General features: G+C 46.4%; 1 protein-coding gene and 1 long non-coding RNA gene across 3 annotated transcripts in view; both read right to left on the bottom strand.

The window, feature by feature from the left end:
• LOC126990917 (protein turtle homolog A-like) overlaps positions 1-18,767 on the bottom strand; it is a 159,787-nt gene that overhangs the window by 62,693 nt on the left and 78,327 nt on the right. The gene's annotated exons all lie outside the window — the stretch shown is intronic.
• Positions 69-4,847, bottom strand: LOC126990919 (uncharacterized). The gene is made up of 5 exons (XR_007744921.1): positions 4,745-4,847; positions 3,861-3,928; positions 3,589-3,724; positions 548-615; positions 69-207 (listed from the first exon to the last, which is right to left on the bottom strand). It is a non-coding gene; the product is annotated as an uncharacterized LOC126990919 (long non-coding RNA).

Below are 18,767 nucleotides of genomic sequence, written 5' to 3'. Positions count from 1 at the left end.
TAATTCCATCTCTCCACCTGGTTCTCTGTCTGGTGTTAGTGTGCTCCATCCTGCCCCGGTAAAGGTTCCACCTGGTTCTCTGTGTGGTGTTAGTGTGCTCCATCCTGCCCCGGTAAAGGTTCTAATTCCATCTCTCCACCTGGTTCTCTGTCTGGTGTTAGTGTACTCCATCCTGCCCCGGCAAAGGTTCTAATTCCATCTCTCCACCTGGTTCTCTGTCTGGTGTTAGCATACTTAGTCCTGCCCCGGTAAAGGTTCTAATTTCACCCCTCCACCTAGTTCTCTGTCTGGTGTTAGTGTACTCAGTCCTGCCCCGGTAAAGGTTCTAATTTCACCCCTCCACCTAGTTCTCTGTCTGGTGTTAGTGTACTCAGTCCTGCCCCGGTAAAGGTTCCAATTTCCCCTCTCCACCTGGTTCTCTGTCTGGTGTTAGTGTGCTCCATCCTGCCCTAGTAAGGGTTCTAAATCTACCTCTCCACCTGGTTCTCTGTGTGGTGTTGGTGTGCTCTATCCTGCCCCGGCAAAGGTTCTAATTTCATCTCTCCACCTGGTTCTCTGTCTGGTGTTAGTGTGCTCCATCCTGCCCCGGCAAAGGTTCTAATTCCATCTCTCCACCTGGTTATCTGTCTATTGGTAGTGTACTCAGTCCTGCCCCGGTAAAGGTTCTAATTCCATCTCTCCACCTGGTTCTCTGTCTGGTGTTAGTGTACTCAGTCCTGCCCCGGTAAAGGTTCTAATTCCACCTCTCCACCTGGTTCTCTGTCTGGTGTTAGTGTACTCAGTCCTGCCCCAGTAAATGTTCTAATTCCACCTCTCCACCTGGTTCTCTGTCTGGTGTTAGCGTACTCCATCCTGCCCCGGTAAAGGTTCTAATTTCATCTTTCCACCTGGTTTTCTGTGTGGTGTTAGCGTACTCCATCCTGCCCCGGTAAAGGTTCTAATTTCATCTTTCCACCTGGTTCTCTGTGTGGTGTTATTGTGCTCCATCCTGCCCCGGTAAAGGTTCTAATTTCATATTTTCAACTGGTTCTCAGTGTGGTGTTATTGTGCTCCATCCTGCCCCGGTAAAGGTTATAATCTCATTTATCCACCTGGTTCTCTGTCTGGTGTTAGTGTGCTCCATCCTGCCTTGGTAAAGGTTCTAATTTCATATTTCCACCTGGTTCTCTGTGTGGTGTTATTGTGCTCCATCCTGTCCCAGTAAAGGTACTAATCTCATTTCTCCACCTGGTTCTCTGTCTGGTGTTAGTGTACTCCATCCTGCCCCGGCAAAGGTTATAATTCCATCTCTCCACCTGGTTCTCTGTCTGTCTCCACCTGGTTCTCTGTCTGGTGTTAGTGTACTCCATCCTGCCCCGGCAAAGGTTATAATTCCATCTCTCCACCTGGTTCTCTGTCTGGTATTAGCGTACTCAGTCCTGCCCCGGTAAAGGTTCTAATTTTACCCCTCCACCTAGTTCTCTGTCTGGTGTTAGTGTACTCAGATCTGCCCCGGTAAAGGTTCTAATTTTACCCCTCCACCTAGTTCTCTGTCTGGTGTTAGTGTACTCAGTCCTGCCCCGGTAAAGGTTCTAATTTCACCCCTCCACCTAGCTCTCTGTCTGGTGTTAGTGTACTCAGTCCTGCCCCGGTAAAGGTTCTAATTACATCTCTCCACCTGGTTCTCTGTCTGGTGTTAGTGTACTCAGTCCTGCCCCGGTAAAGGTTCTAATTCCACCTCTCCACCTGGTTCTCTGTCTGGTGTTAGTGTGCTCCATCCTGCCCCGGTAAAGGTTCCAATTTCACCTCTCCACCTGGTTCTCTGTCTGGTGTTAGTGTGCTCCATCCTGCCCCGGTAAAGGTTCCAATTTCACCTCTCCACCTGGTTCTCTGTCTGGTGTTAGTGTACTCAGTCCTGCCCCGGTAAAGGTTCTAATTCATCTCTCCACCTGGTTCTCTGTCTGGTGTTAGTGTACTCAGTCCTGCCCCGGTAAAGGTTCTAATTCATCTCTCCACCTGGTTCTCTGTCTGGTGTTAGTGTACTCAGTCCTGCCCCGGTAAAGGTTCTAATTCCACCTCTCCACCTGGTTCTCTGTCTGGTGTTAGTGTACTCAGTCCTGCCCGGGTAAAGGTTCTAGTTCCACCTCTCCACCTGGTTCTCTGTCTGGTGTTAGTGTACTCATTCCTGCCCAGTAAAGTCTGGTTCCACCTCTCCACCTGGTTCTAAAGGTTCTAATTCCACCTCTCCACCTGGTTCTCTGTCTGGTGTTAGTGTACTCAGTCCTGCCCCGGTAAAGGTTCTAATTCACCTCCTCTGTCTGGTGTTAGTGTACTCAGTCCTGCCCAGGTAAAGGTTCTAATTCCACCTCTCCACCTGGTTCTCTGTCTGGTGTTAGTGTACTCAGTCCTGCCCGGGTAAAGGTTCTAATTCCACCTCTCCACCGGGTTCTCTGTCTGGTGTTAGTGTACTCAGTCCTGCCCAGTAAAGGTTCTAATTCCACCTCCACCTGGTTCTCTGTCTGGTGTTAGTGTGCTCCATCCTGCCCAGGTAAAGGTTCTAATTCCACCTTTCCACCTGGTTCTCTGTCTGGTGTTAGTGTACTCAGTCCTGCCCCGGTAAAGGTTCTAATTCCACCTCTCCACCTGGTTCTCTGTCTGGTGTTAGTGTACTCAGACCTGCCCCCGTAAAGGTTCTAATTCTCCACCTTGTTCTCTGTGTTGTGTTAGTTTGCTCAATCCTGCCCCGGTAAAGGTTTTAATTCCACCTCTCCACCTGGTTCTCTGTCTGGTGTTAGTGTGCTCCATCCTGCCCCGGTAAAGGTTCTAATTCCATCTCTCCACCTGGTTCTCTGTCTGGTGTTAAGTGTGCTCCATCCTGCCCCAGTAAAGGTTCTAATTCTACCTCTCCACTTGGTTCTCTGTCTGGTGTTAGTGTGCTCCGTCCTGCCCTTTTGAAAGTTCTAATTCCACCCCTCCACCTGGTTCTCTGTTTGGTGTTAGTGTACTCAGTCCTGCCCTGGTAAAGGTTCTAATTCCATCTCTCCACCTGGTTCTCTGTCTGGTGTTAGTGTGCTCCATCCTGCCCCTCTGTCTGGTGTTAGTGTACTCAGTCCTGCCCCGGTAAAGGTTCTAATTACACCCCTCCACCTTGTTCTCTGTCTGGTGTTAGTGTGCTCCATCCTGCCCAGGTAAAGGTTCTAATTCCACCTCTCCACCTGGTTCTCTGTCTGGTGTTAGTGTACTCAGTCCTGCCCCGGTAAAGGTTCTAATTCCACCTCTCCACCTGGTTCTCTGTCTGGTGTTAGTGTACTCAGTCCTGCCCCGGTAAAGGTTCCCTCTCCACCTGGTTCTCTGTCTGGTGTTAGTGTCCATCCTGCCCCGGCAAAGGTTCTAATTCCACCTCTCCACCTGGTTCTCTGTCTGGTGTTAGTGTGCTCAGTCCTGCCCCAGTAAAGGTTATTCCACCTCTCCACCTGATTCTCTGTCTGGTGTTAGTGTACTCAGTCCTGCCCCGGTAAAGGTTCTAATTCCACCTCTCCACCTGGTTCTCTGTCTGGTGTTAGTGTACTCAGTCCTGCCCCGGTAAAGGTTCTAATTCCATCTCTCCACCTGGTTCTCTGTCTAGTGTTAGTGTGCTCCATCCTGCCCCGGTAAAGGTTCTAATTCCACCTCTCCACCTGGTTCTCTGTCTGGTGTTAGTGTGCTCCATCCTGCCCCGGTAAAGGTTCTAATTCCACCTCTCCACCTGGTTCTCTGTCTGGTGTTAGTGTACTCAGTCCTGCCCCAGTAAAGGTTCTAATTCCACCTCTCCACCTGGTTCTCTGTCTGGTGTTAGTGTGCTCCAGACTGCCCTTGTAAAGGTTATAATTTCATATCTCCACCTGGTTCTCTGTCTGGTGTTAGTGTGCTCCATCCTGCCCCGGCAAAGGTTCTAATTCCATCTCTCCACCTGGTTCTCTGTCTAGTGTTAGTGTACTCAGTCCTGCCCCAGTAAAGGTTATAATTCCACCTCTCCACCTGGTTCTCTGTCTGGTGTTAGTACTCCGTCCTGCCCCGGTAAAGGTTCTAATTCCACCTCTCCACCTGATTCTATGTCTGGTGTTAGTGTACTCAGTCCTGCCCCGGTAAAGGTTCTAATTCCACCTCTCCACCTGATTCTCTGTCTGGTGTTAGTGTATTCAGTTCTGCCCTGGTAAGGGTTCTAATTCCATCTCTCCACCTGGTTCTCTGTCTGGTGTTAGTGTACTCAGTCCTGCCCTGGTAAAGGTTCTAATTCCATCTCTCCACCTGGTTCTCTGTCTAGTGTTAGTGTGCTCCATCCTGCCCCGGTAAAGGTTCTAATTCCACCTCTCCACCTGGTTCTCTGTCTGGTGTTAGTGTACTCAGTCCTGCCCCGGTAAAGGTTCTAATTCCACCTCTCCACCTGGTTCTCTGTCTGGTGTTAGTGTACTCAGTCCTGCCCTGGTAAAGGTTCTAATTCCACCTCTCCACCTGGTTCTCTGTCTGGTGTTAGTGTACTCATTCCTGCCCCGGTAAAGGTTCTAATTCCATCTCTCCACCTGGTTCTCTGTCTAGTGTTAGTACCTGGTTCTCTGTCTCCCCAGTAAGGTTCTAATTCCACCTCTCCACCTGGTTCTCTGTCTGGTGTTAGTGTACTCAGTCCTGCCCCGGTAAAGGTTCTAGTTCCACCTCTCCACCTGGTTCTCTGTCTGGTGTTAGTGTGCTCCATCCTGCCCTAGTAAAGGTTCTTAATCCACCTCTCCACCTGGTTCTCTGTCTGGTGTTAGTGTGCTCCATCCTGCCCCGGCAAAGGTTCTAATTCCATCTCTCCACCTGGTTCTCTGTCTAGTGTTAGTGTACTCAGTCCTACCCCGGTAAAGGTTCTTATTCCATCTCTCCACCTGGTTCTCTGTCTAGTGTTAGTGTGCTCCATCCTGCCCCGGTAATGGTTCTAATTTCACCTCTCCACCTGGTTCTCTGTCTGGTGTTAGTGTACTCAGTCCTGCCCCGGTAAAGGTTCTAATTTCACCTCTCCACCTGGTTCTCTGTCTGGTGTTAGTGTACTCAGTCCTGCCCCGGTAAAGGTTCTAATTCCACCTCTCCACCTGGTTCTCTGTCTGGTGTTAGTGTACTCAGTCCTGCCCCGGTAAAGGTTCTAATTCCACCTCTCCACCTGGTTCTCTGTCTGGTGTTAGTGTACTCAGTCCTGCCCCGGTAAAGGTTCTAATTCCACCTCTCCACCTGGTTCTCTGTCTGGTGTTAGTGTACTCAGTCCTGCCCCGGTAAAGGTTATAATTTCACCACTCCACCTGGTTCGAAGTCTAATATTTGTGCACTCAACAATGCCCGTGAAAATGATCATAAAAAAAACAGGTTAATTATATATGTAAAGAGAATAAAAAGCATAGAAATTCCTGACAAGTACTGCATATAGAAAAAAAAGCAAGACAATGTCGGGTTACTAAAGAGCATAGCACCAAAATGATAGAAAAGCTGGAAAAAAAAAACAGGATATTTAAATGTATGAAATCATATACGTATACGTGGGAAAAGTTCTGCATATGGAATTAAACAGAACACGATGTGCGGTGGCTGAATGGAAAGCGTGACGGCGCCGCGTTCAGGACGACGCGAGTTCAATCCCCGCCCGGTGCCACCAAGCTGGGATTATTCAGCCGCCGCCGACTGGCTTGAAACTACCCACATGCTGTCCAGAAGACCACCTATCAACCCGGACTCTAGATAGCAGGATTAAAGATGAGCTCCGGGAGGGCAAAATGAGCCAATGCAAGATGGCGCCACTATAAACACTCGCCTGCGCCAGAACGGGCTGGGCCGACCATCAGGCCCCACCGTGAAGAAGCCTTGGGCCGATTATTAGGATCCACCGGGAAGAAGCCTACAGGCGCAATAGGCCACGACGTAAAAATAAAAAATAAACGTTTACAGAATAAGGAAAAAAAAAATGAAATTACGAAAAAAAGGAGAGAATGAGAACACATGGTGAGGTTATCAGAAGGCAAATCGTCGAAATATTATGAATGAAGCAAGTGAAATAAAAACAACAACACCGCAAAGCAAAATATATTAAAAGAACACCCAAGGATTACAATGTACGCCTACGAAAGCCTTGTCAAATACGTGTTCTAGCGTGCCCCCCCCCCCCCCCCCGTAGCTCCCGTCATCCACAGATTAATGCTTTCAAAGGCCTACCTGAAGGTCAATCGTGTTTCCCTGACTGTTTTTTTCACGTCCATGGTACAGAGGAAGGGTCAAACTACCACCAGGGTCATTAACTACCCCTGGAAATGCCCACAACGCATACGAAAGCCTGGTCAAATATGTGTTCCTGGCTGACAAACAAAATAATTCATAGATAAAAGTACCGTGTAACCTAACCAGTCGTGGCGCATCAATGCAAAACAAGAGAGTGACAGCTGTGAAAAATGATGGAAAAAACATGGCAATAGGAATTCATGGTGGCTGTAAATAGACTTATATACGAAATTCGTAAGCCGTGCAGCGACAGCGAGAACAAAAATGGCAGCTGTGCAGAGGAAAGAACAGGGAAGAAATTAAAAAAATAAGGAGAAACGAATTCATGTTAGGAAAAAACAGATACGAATGTTTTTCCGAGTTCATGGTACAGTTTTGCTTAATTTCCATCGTTTTATTTCACTACGAACTCCCTTGTTTGTGAGAATTATATTTTTTTCTTTCTTTCTTTCCTGCTTTTCTTCTTTTCATTCCTTTACTTTCATCTTTCAAACTTTTACTTCATTGCTTGTTTTTTTCTATTTCTTACTTTATTTCTTTTTACCTCATGTCTGTTTTACTTCACTTCTTCGTTTTCTTTCACTACGAACTCCCTTGCTTGTGAGACATTATATTTTTTCTTTCTTTCTTTCTTTCTTTCTTTCTTTCTCTTTTTTCATTCCTTTGCCTTCACAGTCCAAATTTTCACTTCATTGCTGTTTTTTTTATTTTTGTTTTTACTTTATTACGAATTATTCATTTCTTTCTCATTATTTACCTATTATTCTGTCGCTTTCCTATCCACACTTTCGCTCCACCTGATTTTTTTATTTTTTTTATTGTGTTTCTCTTCGAATTATTAGTTTTGAGAGATATTTTGATTTTTTTCTATTATTTTTCCCTCCTTTTTCATATTCACATTTTTCCTTTCGTCAGCGGCCTAACCAATCTCTTACTCTCGTCCTCCTCCTGCTCTTCCTCCTCCTCTTCCTCCTCCTCCTCCACCCTGAAAGCCCTGCCGTAACAAGAACGACTCAGGCGACTTAACCCGGTGGTGGTAGCAGCGGGCATCATGATTCTTAATGGTCCCTCTAAGCGAGAAAAATGAGAAAAAATCACCCCTCACACAAACCATTTCATAAGATATATATCAAAGCATTTGTGATCAGATTATGTATATATATCATCTATTTTGGGGGGGTTAAATCATGGCACAAATTTGTCCCGTCGCTGCTACACGGTAAAGCCACAAATTTGGCCCGTCGCTGCTACACGGTAAAGCCACAAATTTGGCCCGTCGCTGCTACACGGTAAAGCCACAAATTTGGCCCGTCGCTGCTACACGGTAAAGCCACAAATATGGCCCGTCGCTGCTACACGGTAAAGCCACAAATTTGGCCCGTCGCTGCTACACGGTAAAGCCACAAATATGGCCCGTCGCTGCTACACGGTAAAGCCACAAATTTGGCCCGTCGCTGCTACCGGGTTAATCTCTTCACGCTGGGAAAGATACGCCTAAGGGGGATATGATTCAGGTCTTCAAGTACCTAAAGAACTACAGTAATGTCGACCATTGCAAGGTTTTTGAGCTACAGACCAACCCAAGCTGAATAGAAAAACGGCCTCCCCATTCAAGCGAAGCATTATAGACATTGGTAGGAGTTTCTTCTCTAACCGAGTCATACGCCATTGGAGCCTATGTCTATATATACCAAGTCAAGCCACTATGCTTCAAAACTGCGACCGGTACGCGCAGGAGGCGGTTTTGGGGCGGAGCAGCGGGATGACGTCACTTGGAGCTAAAAAAAAAATACCCGCCAGTTCAGGGGTGACTAAAGTTGGGGCCGTATGTGCACTCTGGATGTGCATTCTCGCCTCTTTTCACAGCGCGTTCAGGCAAGCCACTGACGAAAAGAAATATGTCTTTTTATTGTGCTATTGCGTGACTAATTCCAATGACTACAAACGGCGGTGTGGGGTGTGAGGGAGGGCATGATGAGGAGACTGATTTAAATTAGTCCGCCTTTCTTCGTTTTTTATAAATCCCTGTTTCTACATTGTCTAGTTTGGCTCCAAGCAGTGTCACGCATAAACCACGCCTCGGCCGTGTCTCCTCCCACAAACCTGCGTATGACTTGACTTGCTGTATATATAGACTTAGAATGGAATAACTCTCAGCCGAAGTAAGAAATGCAGAAACCATCAACATCAAAAACCGCATCGACAGGAGTAAATTCAACGTACGCCCCGAAGTGCTTTGATCTGCTCTGCGGCACCAAGGGGCTGTCAGGCAGACCAAGGCACCACAGCAAACGCGGAGATGGAGATGCTGTAGATAATGAGAGAGAGATAAATCGGAGAGGATAAAGATTAGGAAGAGGAAGAGAAAGAGGAAAAGTCAATAAAGAGGAAAGAAAAAAAGGAAAACAACAATTAATAAAGAACAGGAAATGCAAAGAGGAGGAAAAATATTCGTACAAATGACTGTCAATTAGTTTCGATGTAGGCAGGCAACCTCGTAATGAGCCAATAGACAGCAGGCCTGTCTTTCCGTGTTTCAATGTTTTCTCCTCCTCCTCCTCCTCCTCCTCCTATCACAGCAGGCAACCTCGTAATGCCAATTGACGTCCAGGTGCCTGTCTTTCAAGTTTCAATGTTTTATTTTTCTCCTCCTCCTCCTCCTATCACAGCTGGCAACCTCGTAACGAGCCAATAGACATCCTGGTGCCTGTCTTTCAATGTTTCAATGTTTTATTCTTCTCCTCATCCTCCTCCTCCTCCTATTCACCTGCTGGTTCTGTCTTCAAAAGAGAAAAAGTAATAACACATGAACACAAACATGAGAAAAAAAAAAGGAATGATACACAAGCTTTTCAAAAATAAGGCTCTTCGTCTCGTCAGCTCTCCTCCTCTTACTGATAGTCTCTTACTGATAGTCGCCATGTTGCCTCTCTATCTTCTATCGCTATTTTCACGCTGACTGCTCTTCTGAGCTTGCTAACTGCATGCCTCCCCCTCTCCCGCGGCCCCGCTGCACGCGACTTTCTACTCATGCTCATCCCTATACAGTCCAAACCCCTTATGCAAGAGTTAACCACCATCCTCACTCTTTCATCCTTCAAGCTGGTAAACTCTGGAACAATCTTCCTTCATCTGTATTTCCTCCTGCCTACGACTTGAACTCTTTCAAGAGAAGGGTATCAGGACACCTCTCCTCCCGAAACTGACCTCTCTTTCGGCCACCTCTTTGGATTCTTTTTGGGAGCAGCGAGTAGCGGGCTTTTTTATTATTGTTTCCTTTTTGTGCCCTTGAGCTGTCTCCTTTGTTGTAAAAAAAAAAAAAATAAATAAATAAACAACGCCAACATAAATGCGTGACACAGAAGGAGAACACTCCCTACACAGCCACACACAAACACACAACAACAACAACAACAACAACAACAACAACAACAACAACAACAACAACAACAAAAACATAACAAAAACACGGAGCGGACATGATATGCAAAGTTTGAAAGCGGCGAAGCGTGAACAGAAGCGGGTGGCTGTGAAAAAAAGCAATTATCAGGACCTCGATTGTGTGTGTGTGGGGGGGGGGGAGGAGGGGGAAGGGAGGGGGGAGGTTGTGTGTGTATGTGTGTGTGTGGGAGGGGAGGACGTGTGTGTGCGTGTGTGTGTGTGTGAACTTGCAATAAAAGCCTAACGAAAAAAAAAAGAAAAATAAGTCATCGGGGGCACAAAACGAGGCTCATTTTTCGGCCGCCACGAGTCTATAGAAAGTTCAGTCGCGCGCTGGAAGCCAATGACAAGCACGGCGGAGAGCGGGCCAAAGCGCTATAAAAAGTTGACACCCGGAAAATGTATATACCCCCCCCCCCTCACTCCTGTCTGACTCTCTACCGCCCACTACTACTACTACTACTACTACTACTACTACTACTACTACTACTATTATTGCTACTGCTATTTCTTTTCTTTTCTTCCTTTATTTCGTTTTCTTTGTTCATCGTCCTCTTCTGCCTCTTCCTCTTCTTTTTTCTTTTCCTCTCTCTTTCTCGCTCTCCCCCTCCTCCTCTTTTTTCTTTCCTTCTTTCTCTTTCTTCTCCTCTCTTCCTCCTCCTCCTCCTCCTCCTTCTCTTCCTCTTTTTCAATCTCTTCTTTCTCTCTCATTCTCTCTCCCTTTTCCTTCCTCCTCCTCCTCCTCCTCCTCTTGATCTTTTCCATTCCTCTTTTTCCTCCTCCTCCTCCTCCTCCTCCTCCTCCTCCTCCTCCTCCTCTTTTTCAATCTCTTCTTTCTCTCTCATTCTTTTTTTCCCTTTTCCTTCCTCCTCCTCTTCCTCTTCATCTTTTCCATTCCTCTTTTTCCTCCTCCTCCTCCTCCTCCTCCTCTTCCTCTGTCTCTTTCTTTTCCTCCTTTCCTCTCCCGTCCTCCTCTTTCCTCTTTTACCGCTGCCTTTCTGAATTTCCTCATCCTCTTACTCCTCTTCTTTTCCTCTGCTTTCACAATTCTTCCTCCTCTTTCCCTAACCTGTTCCCTTTTTCTCCATCTTCTACCTTTCTCCTCTCCCTCTCTTCTTCCTAAAGATCAGAACAGACCATGAACTCACCGAAAACACGTCCAAGATTCCAAACTACAAAAAAGCCATTTTCAATCTCGCTCGTGAGCTGCTAACCCAGACAACTTGGGAACCCATGAACTTCACTCCTGTGAGCGGCGCGTGGAACGGCTTCAAGAACAAACTCCTAGAGGTAGAGAGAACAACTGTTCCCATGAAGACTAGGATAACAAATAATGCCATAAGCCCACCATGGATGACTCCAAGTTCGACGGGCGATTAATTTAAAGAAGAGAAAATACAACTCGCTAAAGGAAAACAGCACTGACGAATCACGCGAACAGTACCATCAAAGCCTCAGAGCTTGCAGAACTCTCATTCGCCAGCGTAAACGCGACTATGAAAAGCAAATTGCACACGAAGCCAAGTCCAACCCGAAAATGTTCTTCACGTATATAAGAACCAAAAAGAAGACAAAAAGCAATATCGGTCCCCTAAAAGATGAGGGTGACGTACTAACACAGGACAGCAGTCAAATGGTCGAAATCCTAAACAAAAACTTCGCGTCTGTGTTCACGGTCGAGAACACCCAGTCCGTACCCGAGAGCCCTACCCCACCGATGGGAATCACACCCCTCGAAATTGGCACAATCGACGAACGGGATGTGAAAAAGTACCTAGACAAACTCGGGGCAAACAAGTCCACCGGACCCGACGACTTGTCACCCAGGCTGCTCAAGGTACTCAAGCAGCAAATCCTCAAGCCACTCACCGCCATCTACAATCTGTCACTACAACAAAACAAAGTCCCAAAAGACCGGAAACAAGCGAACGTAACACCGATCTACAAAAAGGGAGACAAAAGCGTGGCACTAAACTACAGACCAATCAGCTTGACCTCAGTGGCAGGAAAAATCCTCGAGAAGATTATCAGAGACAAACTCGTTACGTTCCTTGAAGACAACAACATCATTTCCGATGCTCAGCACAGTTTCAGGAATAAGCGCTCATGCTTAATGTAAAGGCTTAGAGATTGCGAGAACTACGTTCGCCTCCAATGCCGAAGGTTCAGGATAGAAAATGATAGGTATATCAGGAAGTGGAAAGGCAAACACTTGCTAACTTAACCTTAGGTTTATTAAATATTAAGTTAATAACACTAACATAACTCCTCCAACACGTACAGTAATCTAACCGTCTAACATCCTCTCCACACAAATGCTACTACCTAAATAGTAATCACATTACAGGCAGCTAAGAAAAGAGCACGAATAATCACGGGAGAGGAATGATGGAGAAGGTTAGACTTACCTGGTGCGGAGTCGTATACATGGAAGTCAATCAGGACAACCGAGGAAACACTGTGCACACAATCACCGCAAAGGTGTACAAACATCAATAATGAACTCCCCCAAACACGTAACAGTGATATAACCGTGTATTAAACCTCACCATAGCAGTTCAAGTATAGCTACAACACAGCCTTTAGGCCAACACTGTGGGGAGGTTAAATATAACAAGATTAAAGATCACCTGGTGTGGGGTCGTGACAGTAGCACAGATGTAACTAAGCACAGCCTTAGACGAGACTACGTAGAGGCGGCAGGATAAGAGTTCCGTCCCCTCTCTATACAGCGCCCACTTCACTTCAGCCCACGAAAGTGATGTCTCCTAAAGGAGGACCTCAGCACAGAGTGGTGTGGATGTATGTTGCCGGCAGAAGACTGGAGGTCACTGAGGATATTAACAAGACGGAGATCAGACAACACCACCGATTCTCCTCACGGGTTCGAAGCGTGCATCGGCAACTCACGTGAAGCATCACGCGTGGATAAGTGGTAGCCACGGTGGCGTGATTTTTTTTTTTTTTTTTTTTTTTTTTTTTTTGCCGGCCTGCTTCTTCTTCCCGGATGATCTGATCCTGGATGGTCGGTCTTCATGGTGGTTCTTCTGGTTGCCCAGCCCTGTTCTCTGGCGCAGGCGAGTGTTTATGTTTATACCATCTTGTTTTGGCTGGCTGCCCTCCCCTCCCAGAGCTCATTTTGATCCTAGATAAGGCCCGGGGTGAGAGGAGGGGTGGTTCTGGACAGCATGGGTTTTTTTAAGCCACTCGGCGGCGGCTGAAAATCAGCAGCGGTGGGCACCAAGATTGAACTCGCGTCCTCCTGAACACGAGGCCGTTACTTTGACGACTCAGCCACCGCACACGGAAACACCCACCCACCCACCCACACACACACACACACAACAGTTATGTGAGGGTTGTCGGCGGCCCTTACACTTAACCAATTTATTGGACTTCTTCCAAGCTATCTATGAAAACTGGGATAATCATATCCCCAGTGACGTTATATATCAAGACTTTCAAAAAGCCTTTGACAAAGTGCAACACGAAAGACTCCTCAAGAAACTTAAGTCGGCGGGGTTAGGCGATAATCTGACAGCGTGGATCAAAGACTGGCTCACTGGAAGAAAACAACGAGTTGTCTTAAACGGACAGGCCTGAGTGGCTCCCGGTCAGTGCTGGGACCCATACTCCTCATCATATATATCAACGACCTAGAACTAGGATTAAAATCCAATCTTTCAAAATTTGCCGACGACACAAAGGTGGGTGGGAAGGTCCTCACGACGGCAGACTGCGAAATTATCCAGAGAGACCTGGACCTGATAACTCGGTGGTCAGAAAAATGTCAGATGTCCTTCAACACTACCAAATGTAAAGTAATGCATATCGGATCCAGAAACAGCAACCACACATACCACATGGGTGGCGAGCCACTACAAGTAGCGCAAGAGGAAAGAGACCTCGGGGTCACCATCAGCAGTGACTTGAAACAAACAGAACACTGCAAGTCCGCCTGTAAGAAAGCCAATACAATGCTTGGGTTCATAGCGAGGAGCTTCGAATACAAGACGCCGGGAGTTATGTTATCCTTGTATAATTCGCTGGTAAGGCCCCACCTGGAATACGCCGTGCATTACTTGAGAGAGTACAGCGCAGCGCCACGAAGATGATACCATCACTGAGGACGAAGCCCTATGAAGAGCGACTCGAGCGACTCAACCTCTTCACGTTGGAAAAGAGACGACTGCGGGGAGCCATGATACAAGTCTTTAAGTACCTGAACAAGCTCAGCAACGTTGATCACTCCAAACTCTTCACGCTACAAACTAACCTGAGAACAAGAAACAACGGAAAAACAATCCAAGCAAAGCGATGCAATACCGACATCGGCAGGAGTTATTCCTCGAATAGAGTTGTTCGCCACTGGAACAGCCTTCCTGCAGAAGTGGTTAACGCAGAGACAATCAACTACTTCAAGAAACGCATTGATCACCACTTTTCAGCATCGGCAGTGAACTGAACGTATCCATGAGTAGGTACACAGGTGCTTTAATCCTTCCCTGCAAGCCACTCCATGTTTCCTTCTATCAGTTTTCATTCCATATATTCTTTCTCTCCTTTCCCTCTCCCTGTTATCCTCCTCTTTCCCTCCCTTCCGTTCTCTTTTTCATCCTCCTTTCCCTCCCTTTCCTTCCCCTTCCTCATTTCCCTTCTCCCTGAAAGATAATACTAACAACATTGAGGTCACATGACGGAAAAAAAAAAACGCAAAATCATATAGGTCCAGTAACGGAAGAATTTTGGTATAGGCCTACGTATGGGGGAAAAATAATAGGCCAATGTAAAAATATATATCTAGTGAAAAATGAATGCCAGTAATAAGACTTGCAGATTAGAGAGTGTATATGTGTGCGAGTGTTAATGAAAATATGTAAAAAAAAATTATATATATGAAAAGTAAACAACGAATGACTATTAATAAAATTAGAATACGTATATTGTGTTAAGATCCTTCTCTCTCTCTCTCTCTCTCTCTCTCTCTCTCTCTCTCTCTCTCTCTCTCTCTCTCTCTCTCTCTCTCTCTCTCTCTCTCTCTCTCTCTCTCTCTCTCTCTCTCTCTCTCTCTCTCTCTCTCTCTCTCTCTCTCTCTCTCTCTCTCTCCTTCCTTCCTTTCTTTTTTCTCTCCTTCCCTCCCCCTCCTCCTATTCCTTCTCTCCCCCCCCCCCCCCACACACACGTCCTCCCTTCCCTCCCCTACACACACACACACACACACACACACACGCAGAACAACCAAACAGCCATAACGGAACAATTTTGCTGTCCTCAAACTCTTAACAATCGCACGCACTCGTTAAAGACAAAGTTTTCGAACGAGTTACCGATAAAAGCGAGGGGGAGGAGTAGGAGGAGGAGGAAAAGCACCTATTAGTAAGCCTGTCGACATCTCACAGTGCTAAGAGATGACGTGGTGAGGAAGAGGAAGAGGAGGAGGAGGAGGAGGAGGAGGAGGAGGAGAGAGATGGATGAATAAAGAGGCTCTCACACATTTCCGGTCCCGGTCGCGACCGTCCCTGATGACTCCCGATAAGCCGGTCGCCGGTCGACCGGCTGTAAGATCGGGGATTGTCAGCGGCAGACCGCAGGTCTACCACCGGTCGACCCTGAGGACCGTAGACGCAGCCGACCACCGCCGGTCAACTTTAAAATTTTCAAAGATATCGGCGATGCGCCCGGTCGACCGGTGGTGTCGAAAAATGTCGCCGGTCGACCGGCGGTTAACCGGTGGTCAACCGCGGACACCCACGGCAGACCGGCGCCAGACCGGCGGTAGACCGCGAGTGAACACCTGTGTCTGACCTGGGGATTAGCAAGGGAGGCAGGAGGAAAACGAGGAGGAACAGGTAGGAGCGAGGGATGAAGAGGGAGAGGGAGATGAGATAAAAAGAGGAAAAGGAATGGGTGAAAGAGAGAAAAGATAGAGAGAGAGAGAGAGAGAGAGAGAGAGAGAGAGAGAGAGAGAGAGAGAGAGAGAGAGAGAGAGAGAGAGAGAGAGAGAGAGAGAGAGAGAAAGGGTGAAGGAGAGTGAGGAAGGAAGGAGAGGATGGAAAGAGATGAAAAAAGTAAGGAAGAGGAATGGGTGAGAGAGAGAGATAGAGAGAGAGAGAGAGAGAGAGAGAGAGAGAGAGAGAGAGAGAGAGAGAGAGAGAGAGAGAGAGAGAGAGAGAGAGAGTTTTATGCACACGAATGAATTTAGGTATGAAGCTGTTTATGAGGTAATTATAAATATGAAAATGCAAAGAAAGTGTTTGCTCGTCAATGTGCTGCAGGTCTGCCGCCGGTAAATGGCGGTCTACCGCCGACTGACCTGCTGCAGTCGCCGGTCGGAGAAATCGAAAATCGTATATGGTCGCCGGTCTACCGCCGGTAAACCGCCGGCTTACCGGTGCGCCGGTCTACCGCAGGCAGACCGGCAAGCCGCCGGTCCCAGGATTATCGCCTATTTTGTAGGCCGTCACGTCCCGATCGGCTTATCGGGAGTCATCGGGGACGATCGGGACCGGGGCCGGGAATGTGTGAGAACCCCTTAAGGGTATGAGGAAGCAATGAGGGGTTAGGGGAAGGAGGAGGAGGAGGAGGAGGAGGAGGAGGAGGAGGAGGAGAAGGAGGAGGAGGAGGAGGAGGAGGTGGAGGAAAAGGAAGAAGATAAGGAGGAGTGAGGAACTGTGAAATGGTGAGGAGGAGGAGGAGGAGGAGGAGGAGAGGAGGAAAGGAAGAAGATAAGGAGGAGGAGGAAACGAGAACAGTTGAGGAGGAGGAGGAAGAGGAAGAGGAGGAGGAGGAAGAGGAGATGAAAAGGCTGAAAACATGGAAGATTAGGCAACAGAAACTACACTGGCTTTTAATTAACGTGGTTGCCAGCTTCAGTGATATAAAGCAGAGAACAGATTGAAGCACTTAATATGCGAACTTTTGGTAAGGTTTATGTCACTCCTGAAGCAACGATGTGACGGGCAAGGCTTTCTAAAAACGAATTAAACCTTTTTCCCCAACCTCCTCTTGCTGATAGTCTTCCACCTCTTAAACTCGGGCGCATTGCTGCCTTTCTTTCTATCTGCTATCGATATTTTTCCACGCTGACTGTTATTCTGAACTTTCTAACTGCATGCATCCACCTCTACCTCATCCCTATGCTGTCCAAATCCCTTATGCATGAGTTAACCTGCATTTTCATTCCTTCATCCCTTTACTGACCAAATCCCTTATGTAAGAGTTAACCAGCATCTTCATTCCTTCATCCCTGCACTGTTCAAATTCCTTATGCAAGTGTTAACCAGCATCTTCATTTCTTCATCCCTGCACTGTCCAAATCACATATGCAAGAGTTAACCAGCAACTTCATATTTTCATCCCTGTACTGTCCAAATCCCTTATGCAAAAGTTAACCAGCATCTTCATTCCTTCATCCCTGCACTGTCCAAATCCCTTATGCAAGAGTTAACCAGCATCTTCATTCCTTAATACCTGTACTGTACAAATCCCTTATGCAATACAAAACCAGCATATTCATTCTTTCATCCCTCTACTGTCCCAATCCCTTATGCAAGAGTTAACCAGCATCTTCATTCCTTCATCCCTGCACTGTCCAAATCCCTTATGCAAGAGTTAACCAGCATCTTCATTCCTTCATCCCTGCACTGTCCAAATCCCTTATGCAAGAGTTAACCAGGACCTTCATTCTTTTATCCCTGTACTGTTCAAATCCCTTATGCATGAGTTAACCAGCATCTTCATTCCTTCATCCCTCTACTGTTCAAATCCCTTATGCAAGAGTTAACCAGGACCTTCATTCTTTTATCCCTGTACTGTTCAAATCCCTTATGCATGAGTTAACCAGTAACTTCATTCCTTCATCCCTCTACTGTCTAAAACCCTTGTGCAAGAGTTGACCAGCATCTTCATTCCTTCATCCCTGCACTGTCCAAATCCCTTATGCAAGAGTTAACCAGCATCTTCATTCCTTCATCCCTCTACTGTTCAAATCCCTTATGCAAGAGTTAACCAGCATCTTCATTCTTTCATCCCTGAACTGTCCAAATCCCTTGTGTAAGAGTTAACCAGCATCTTCATTCCTTCATCCCTGCACTGTCCAAATCCCTTATACAAGAGTTAACCAGCATCTTCATTCCTTCATCCCTGCACTGTCCAAATCCCTTATGCAAGAGTTAACCAGCATATTCATTCTTTCATCCCTCTACTGTCCCAATCCCTTATGCAAGAGTTAACCAGCATCTTCATTCCTTCATCCCTGCACTGTCCAAATCCCTTATGCAAGAGTTAACCAGCATCTTCATTCCTTCATCCCTCTACTGTTCAAATCCCTTATGCAAGAGTTAACCAGCATCTTCATTCTTTCATCGCTTCCGCTGGTAAACTTTTAAACAGCCTTCCTTTGTCTGTATTTCCTCCTGCCTACGACTTGAAAGCTTTCACGAAGAGAGTATGAGGACACCTTTCCAAATGACTTTTTTTATCCCCTTTCTTGCACCCTTGAAATGCCTCCTGTGTTTTAGTTTGTTCCTATCATATTATTTTTGGTTAATTGCTTGGAGGAAGGCTGGTAATGTCTTAGAATGGTGGCATAAGATAACTTTTGTAGTGTAATCGGGATCATAAATGTTTCAGATGTTTCTCTTTCTCTGTAAATAAAATAAAAATGTTTCGCAGGATGTTTGTTCCAGTGGCGGATGACTTAATTTCCAAAGTCCTGAAAGAAAATGAATACGAGAGAAGACGGAAGGAGGGAAAGGAGGAGGAGGAGGAGGAGGAGGAGGAGGAGGAGAAAGAAGAAGAAGAGGAAGAAGACAAAAAAGAAGAAGAAAAAGAAAACGGAGAAGAAGGAGAAGAAAAAGAAGATGAAAAAGAGAAAAAAATAAGAAAAGAAAAGAAAAAAAATAAGGAAAAAAAGGAAAAAAAAAAGAGAAGGAAGAGCAGGAAGAGGAGGAGGAGGAGAAAGAAGAAGAAAAAGAGGAAGAAAAAGAAGAAAAAAAAGAAGAAAAAGAAGAATAGAAGAAAAAAAATAAATGAAAGAAAAGAAAAAGAAAAAATAAGGAAAAAAAGGAAAA

The sequence above is a fragment of the Eriocheir sinensis genome, unplaced genomic scaffold, assembly GCF_024679095.1.
Source record: "Eriocheir sinensis breed Jianghai 21 unplaced genomic scaffold, ASM2467909v1 Scaffold223, whole genome shotgun sequence".
Taxonomy (NCBI): Eukaryota; Metazoa; Arthropoda; class Malacostraca; order Decapoda; family Varunidae; genus Eriocheir; species Eriocheir sinensis.
This window is presented reverse-complemented; position numbering and strand designations above follow the sequence as displayed.